Raw genomic sequence first — 6,230 nt, 5'->3', positions numbered from 1 at the left:
ACAGCAGTCTGCACCCAGTATACAGGACCTATCTCCTGTTATTCTCATCCAGCGAGGGAGAATTCCTGTGAAGAACTGATGTGTCATAGCCCTGCAGCTCCCTGGGTCAGATTCCTTACACTTCATAGCTATCCAGCATAGTGTTCTCAAACGTAAGCCAATTCACATTAATAGAACACTTTCATGTGATCCAGGGAGAAAGGGGATCCATACACCAGCTAGGAGTGAAGGAGTGCAGAAGGTTATAAAAATCAGGGACAGAGTGGTACATTTTCATTTTTAGTCTAGAGGAAAATTGGGTAAGTAATTTTTTATTAGTTCTTTAAATTTAAAAATGTCTAGACTCAAAACAGTTTACTAATTATGTTTTAGACATTACAAAAAGGCAAAGGGAGTGTCTTATAAGTAAAAGAAACTTTTCTCCTTACCAGAAAAAAACAGTGGCTCCTTTGAGTTTCTATAGTTTCATGATCTCTTCTATAACTTGTTTTACAATCCACGTAACTATAAAGTAGTCTACAGGATGATGTCTATTTAGTCAGTGTCTTTCTAAGACCAAGAGACTGATCATTAAGTGTGCATGTCCTAAAATAGCTGTTTTAAAAACATGTTACAACATTACAGACTGTAATAGCTATTTGCAAATGCTGGAATTTTTAAATATGGCTCTTTTCCACCATTGTTCTTTTTTCAGAAATAGTTCTAAGGATTTGTTTCAGAAAGGATTGCTTGTTGATTTTAAGTTGCCATGTAACGACAAGAATGTGTGTTTCTCATGCAGAATTTCAGAAATAAAATTAGCTGGCTAGTCACTAGAAAGATAATGCAGATGTTTGACGATTAACTGATTACAATGTTTCGTCCTTTCATGCATAGTGAAGATTGCTTCAGGCTGTAAAACACAACACTGAACATCTGTAGGTAGAATATTGCCTCTGGTGACCCAAACCTTTTATAGATCTTCAGGTAGTTGAAGTCACTTCTAGCCTTTCCCACTAGGAGAACTAATGAGATTATAATAATACTTCACTTGTTTGAGATTAACAAGAATTTGGTTATGTTATTATTTTGAACGTTGATGGCATTATATTGAAATATGTTGTCAACATGTAAGACCATGGCCACTTCAATTATTTCTGGATTTTTTTAATGAACAGGGTTTATATTACCACAATGTTTTGGTATGTTTTGTATGTTATGGAAACTATTTTTCAAGTAATCTGCCTTTAAAAAGATAGGTTTATCTTCAGGCAGAAACTAACAATCATATTGACAGACACAGGATGACAATGGCAGACATGCTTTTATCTGTATTATAACGATGGTATTTCTTACAAAATCTGTTCTTATCCAAAAAATAGAGTGCTTATAGCCTGAATTTTTTTCTCATGATTCAGCTATTCAGGATCAAGCTGCTAATTACCTTGGCGTAGACCTTTTTCCCTTTACACAGCCCAATGGGTTAGAAACCTGCTATACATGTAGGAGTTAAGAAAAAAATCTCCATCCCTTCATGTCAAAGCTTTTTAATTATCGATTCAGATCATAATTAAGTAGATGCTAATACATATATCCATAAATCTTATTTTAAAGGGATTTTGGAAAGGAGAAAGGTAGAAGGGCTGGTAGTTGGCCAGAAATGTCAGATGGGCCAATGGACGGAACATCTAATCCTCATTGGCTTAGTTTTCGGTACCCTGCCATCTGCATCTACATCTACATCTACATCTACATCTACATCCATGCATTTTTCCATCATTAAAACAGAGATCTGTGACAATGACAGGCTTGGATACCCTGGCTTAGGGAGATCAGTAATCACTTTGCACGTGCTCCAGAATTATCTAGTTGGTATTGACAACAAAACAGCGTTTTGACAATCCCAGGGCAAGCTGTGGAAAGCAACCTAGTCTAGGAAAAAGCTGATCTAAGCTGATCTAAGTTATATTATAGCCTGGTTATTTTATCAGTAAAGCAAGTTGTCAATGACTGGCTGTGCTTAGATTGTCATGTGGGCACTGGTTTGTGGGGCTGATTAGAAAGGACACCTGTTCAAAGCCACTCAAACAGCCTACTGCAAAAAAGAAATAAAATAAATGCCCCCAGTTCCAACCTCATTCTTCATACTCACAGGTATGCCTGCAGACCATTTCCCCCTTATACAAAAATAATTTACATTGTAAATTGCTTACTTGTTATTTTGTGGGGCTTGATACAAAGCAGGCAGGATAGAAAAAGAAAGAGAAGCAATAGTTTGGAGAGCTTCCAGAGTAGGCAGTGAAGGGGGGCCGAGGAGAAACATCTCTGTGAAGGTTCAGGTTGTGAAATCTCCTGCAGGCTGTGGTACGGTCCCTGTCTTCATTGGCAACTTCCATTCAGCTGGATGGGAGGAAGGTATTTTTGAAGAATATTGAGGACATTCCTTTCTCATCACTTGAAGCTTTCTTCAAAATTATCTTATATCTATCAACTTTTATGGCAGTATTAGCGAATGGCAGTATTAGAGAATGATTTTATGGCAGTATTAGAGAATGTTTGACCTGTAATACCGGGCAGCTTTTAATCAGTGCTGTGCTGCTTCTTTCAGTGAGGGAATTCAAACCAAGCTTTCATACTGACCACTGACCTTGTTTCTGGAAAGATGGGCCTTCATTCTGGGGGAGGTGGGAGCCACTGCTCAGGCTGCAGAAGACTTTCAGATCAACTTTTGTGTTTTCTAATGCCAGGGGAACAACGTTTATAGAAGCCCCTTAAGTCCATAACAAGTCTGAAAAGAGTAAAATTTTACCCTACATCTATGATCTAAGCTTAAAGCTAAATGAATAGCTTAAATTCAGTTGATTCTACATTCAACTGCAGCAACTAATGAAGAGTTGCACTGCTGACAGCCAGTATAAGAGTAAAGCCATCACATATTATAGTTTTTATTTTTCTTGCCATAATCCTTTTTAAGTACTGGCTTCTAAAAATTGCATGGTGAAACAAAGTTCAATTTAATTTTTGTATTTTTTCATTAGAAGCTACTGAATGCAGGATATTATGAAAATATATCAGTTGATCAAGATACATATACAGAATATACAAGGCTCAGCAAGTTTGACAAAATACTGAACTATATATTCTTGCCAAATTAAATTTGTCATAAAATGCTAGTTAGGACTTGACAGACTCACTTCTCTGGTTTCACAGCAAGCATATGATCCAGCTAGCGCTCTTGGTTCTTGGTCAAACCCAAGACTCAGCCAGCTCTGAGTCCTTGCAAATGGATTAGGATATGTTTCTTTGCTTCATGTGTAAAGCAGTAGTGTGCTGTGGGGAATTTCACAGGACTGTAATAGGACTGCACATAAATAAAAGGTAAGAACGATTTATTTTGTTACCTAGGTGACATCTGCTTTTCTGAATATAAGTAATCAGAAAAGATTCGCTGATTCATGGCAACCTGATGCCTGGCTGTATAGTGTAAACACTTTTTCTTGCTATCAAAACATAATGTGATAGATATCATGCTAATTTTTTTTTATATGAATGGTTGCCATATTTGCAACAAAAATATTTTAGAAGGAAACAAGACCAGTATAATTGTGAGTAAGAAAGCAGAACCACGAGATAATCTGCCTAGAGGCAATGAAAGAAAACAGGAAACTTTATTAGTGAACCAACACTATAGCTGTTTCTGCAGAATAGATCTGATGATTGAGGAATTGATCAAATTAGACCAAATGACATATATTTTCAAAGCAGTTCTTTGGGAAATATGATTTCAGAACATTTTCTCCCATTCCCAAAATGTGCTTCCTCCACCAGACTTGTAAAAACTATAACTATTTTGGGGAGATATACACTAAAATAGAGGAAGGATATGTCCCTCAGCCCTATTTTCTATGATTCTATGAAGTGTCAACCAAACAGCACCATTTCTGTGCACTTAAGGTTCAATGTCAGGTTTTCACTCACCCTCCAAAAGAGGCAGAGAGGATGCATCTAGATCTTCTGGAGCAAAAACAATTTTTGATGTTAACACACTCTGACATCGTGAGCAACTCCTAGCTGAAGCCAGAAACACAAAGATTGCTGCAGTAAGGGAAGAGAAAAAAGTACAAAAAAAGCAGTTCATGAGTATCAAAATCCTAACTTTTACAGCACAGTTTTGGACCTTAGATGCCTAGATTTTAATGTGCTCCATTTTGTTTTTAGCATGGTATAGACTGTGAATCCTCCAACACTTCAGAGGGATATGTGTGTGATGTATTATACATAGCTGTCTTTCACTTTTGTTGCTATTATCCTAGTATAATGTGAATTGTTGACCTATTTTTCATCCTCACAAAAAAGCTTTTGATTAGACTGTAAAGATTTTGTTTTTATATTTCTGTATGTGCCTGTGTTTTATATATACAGCATATTGATACAATTGAAACTACAGTAATTATTATTAACTGTTGTAATAAGTTGCATGCCTACTTGTTACGTTGTCTATTACTCACAGTTTCCATGCCACCTCCAACTGTAAACTGAAAATTATACTTAACCACTTTCTTTATGAGAAAGAGCTGATTTTACCCACAAATTTGGAGCATTGCACAGTTTTATTGAACCCATATGAAAACCTCTGCATGATGCAAAGGGACAGGAGGTTTAAATTCATGGTCTACATGAAGTTGGGGTTTTTTTTTCAGTTTTTCTGGTAGACTCTTAACTCATTGCACTGTTCACATCAAAAGGTGATGCGTGTCAGGAGCATTGAGCATGGAGATATTCTTGCATTCTAATAAACTAGCCTTAACATTCTTTAATTGTCATACATGCAATATTTAGTCCCTGCATGAAGACTTGCCAGCCCAAAACCAATATTCGAACCATGGCACTATTGAACCATTTCTATTGGTAAAAAGCTTTCAAGAGTTTTGGAAATTGCACTTAAGCCTTTTGCATTAACATATCCTACAGTCTCATCATATCTTTCTATGCCAAGTTCTGTTCTTACATCTGAAGTTTAAAGAAGTTTGATTCAACCTGTAGGCTATCACACTTTTCAGAGAAGAATATTATTCTTTTCTAGATGTACAGCACTTCACCAAGTAACCCATAAGAGTTTGCTCATACAACCAAAAAAGAATTGCATCTGGATACAAGAAGATACCAATCTTGATTCACTTTAGCCCTTTAATTGTGGAAGGTGGTACTGTATATACTCCAATCATACATGAACTTTAAACTGGGCAAACAATTGTAGGTCTTATTTTGTGCTCATTCCGTTGACTTGTAATATGGTTAGTGTCCAGTTTTTGGGTACTAGTGTCTGATATTTAGTTCCCTACATTCTGTCATGGTTTCATGTTAAGAGTAGAAGTTTTATATTTTTCCATTTACTAATATCTCAAAGTGCTTTGTGATTAGTTAAAAACAATTGATGTAACTGGGAGACAAAAGTGCCATCTGTGAACTTGCATATAGCATCAGCCTAGGCATTCTTGTTAATATTAGCTCCTGCTCTAACAGGCAAAGGTGGTTTTTTGCCAGCAAGTCAAGGACGTGCAGTACAAAAAGGCACTTGGATCTTTAATATCCAAAAGAGACAGTCATAAGGCCTGTATAAACATGTAACATTCCTATCTGAAAGATGAAATCTCAAAAAAAATCTGTCAAGCTAAAAAACTTGAGTGCTACTTTTCCCATTGCACTGGCCTTCTGCCGTCATCTAAGATATCGGTGCTGACTCTTGGGATTTTGCACCCCAATGAATTACCATTTTTACTTTTGAGTCCACATCCCAATATGAATCCAGTCATTGAATTGCAGTGATAGCACTGTGTACTAAGGTTATAGGCATCATAGGTGCAGCTAGAGGAGAACTAGGGCAATGTTGCTTATTTCCATTCACTTTATTACCTTTTGTTTTTTTCTTAGGGATGAAAAGAACAGCTCAATGACAGTAGACAAATAGATAAATAGTAGATAAATAGAAAACAACTGCAAAATCAAATTTCATCTGTTCATCTGTCAAGTTGTCTGTTGTAATACCAAAACCAAAATAACTATAGCCAATGTTCAAAAAGCATAATTAGATTTTGATGTTAAAATCTTACTGACATGAAAATTTTTCACATGATGTGAAAAATTCACATCTTTAAGAACCAGGCTGTTTGCAGACTCAGGAAGCCAATATTGCAGCCATTTGCAGATGATTTCTGAAGATTTTCTTCCCAAATTTTCATTCAGTATTACAA

The 6,230-nt window shown here is 36.2% G+C and overlaps 1 protein-coding gene across 6 annotated transcripts in view; it reads left to right on the top strand.

The window, feature by feature from the left end:
* The first annotated feature begins 200 nt into the window (after positions 1-200).
* The window catches only part of TACC2 (transforming, acidic coiled-coil containing protein 2), a 149,317-nt gene continuing 143,287 nt past the window's right edge, over positions 201-6,230 (top strand). For all 6 annotated transcript variants that reach the window (XM_009325885.1, XM_009325888.1, XM_009325891.1 and 3 more), the window contains exon 1: positions 201-299. The gene's annotated coding sequence lies outside the window, so the exon portion shown is untranslated. The remainder of the gene's footprint in view (positions 300-6,230) is intronic.

The sequence above is a fragment of the Pygoscelis adeliae genome, unplaced genomic scaffold (assembly GCF_000699105.1).
Source record: "Pygoscelis adeliae isolate BGI_AS28 unplaced genomic scaffold, ASM69910v1 Scaffold4, whole genome shotgun sequence".
Classification (NCBI taxonomy): Eukaryota; Metazoa; Chordata; class Aves; order Sphenisciformes; family Spheniscidae; genus Pygoscelis; species Pygoscelis adeliae.
This window is presented reverse-complemented; position numbering and strand designations above follow the sequence as displayed.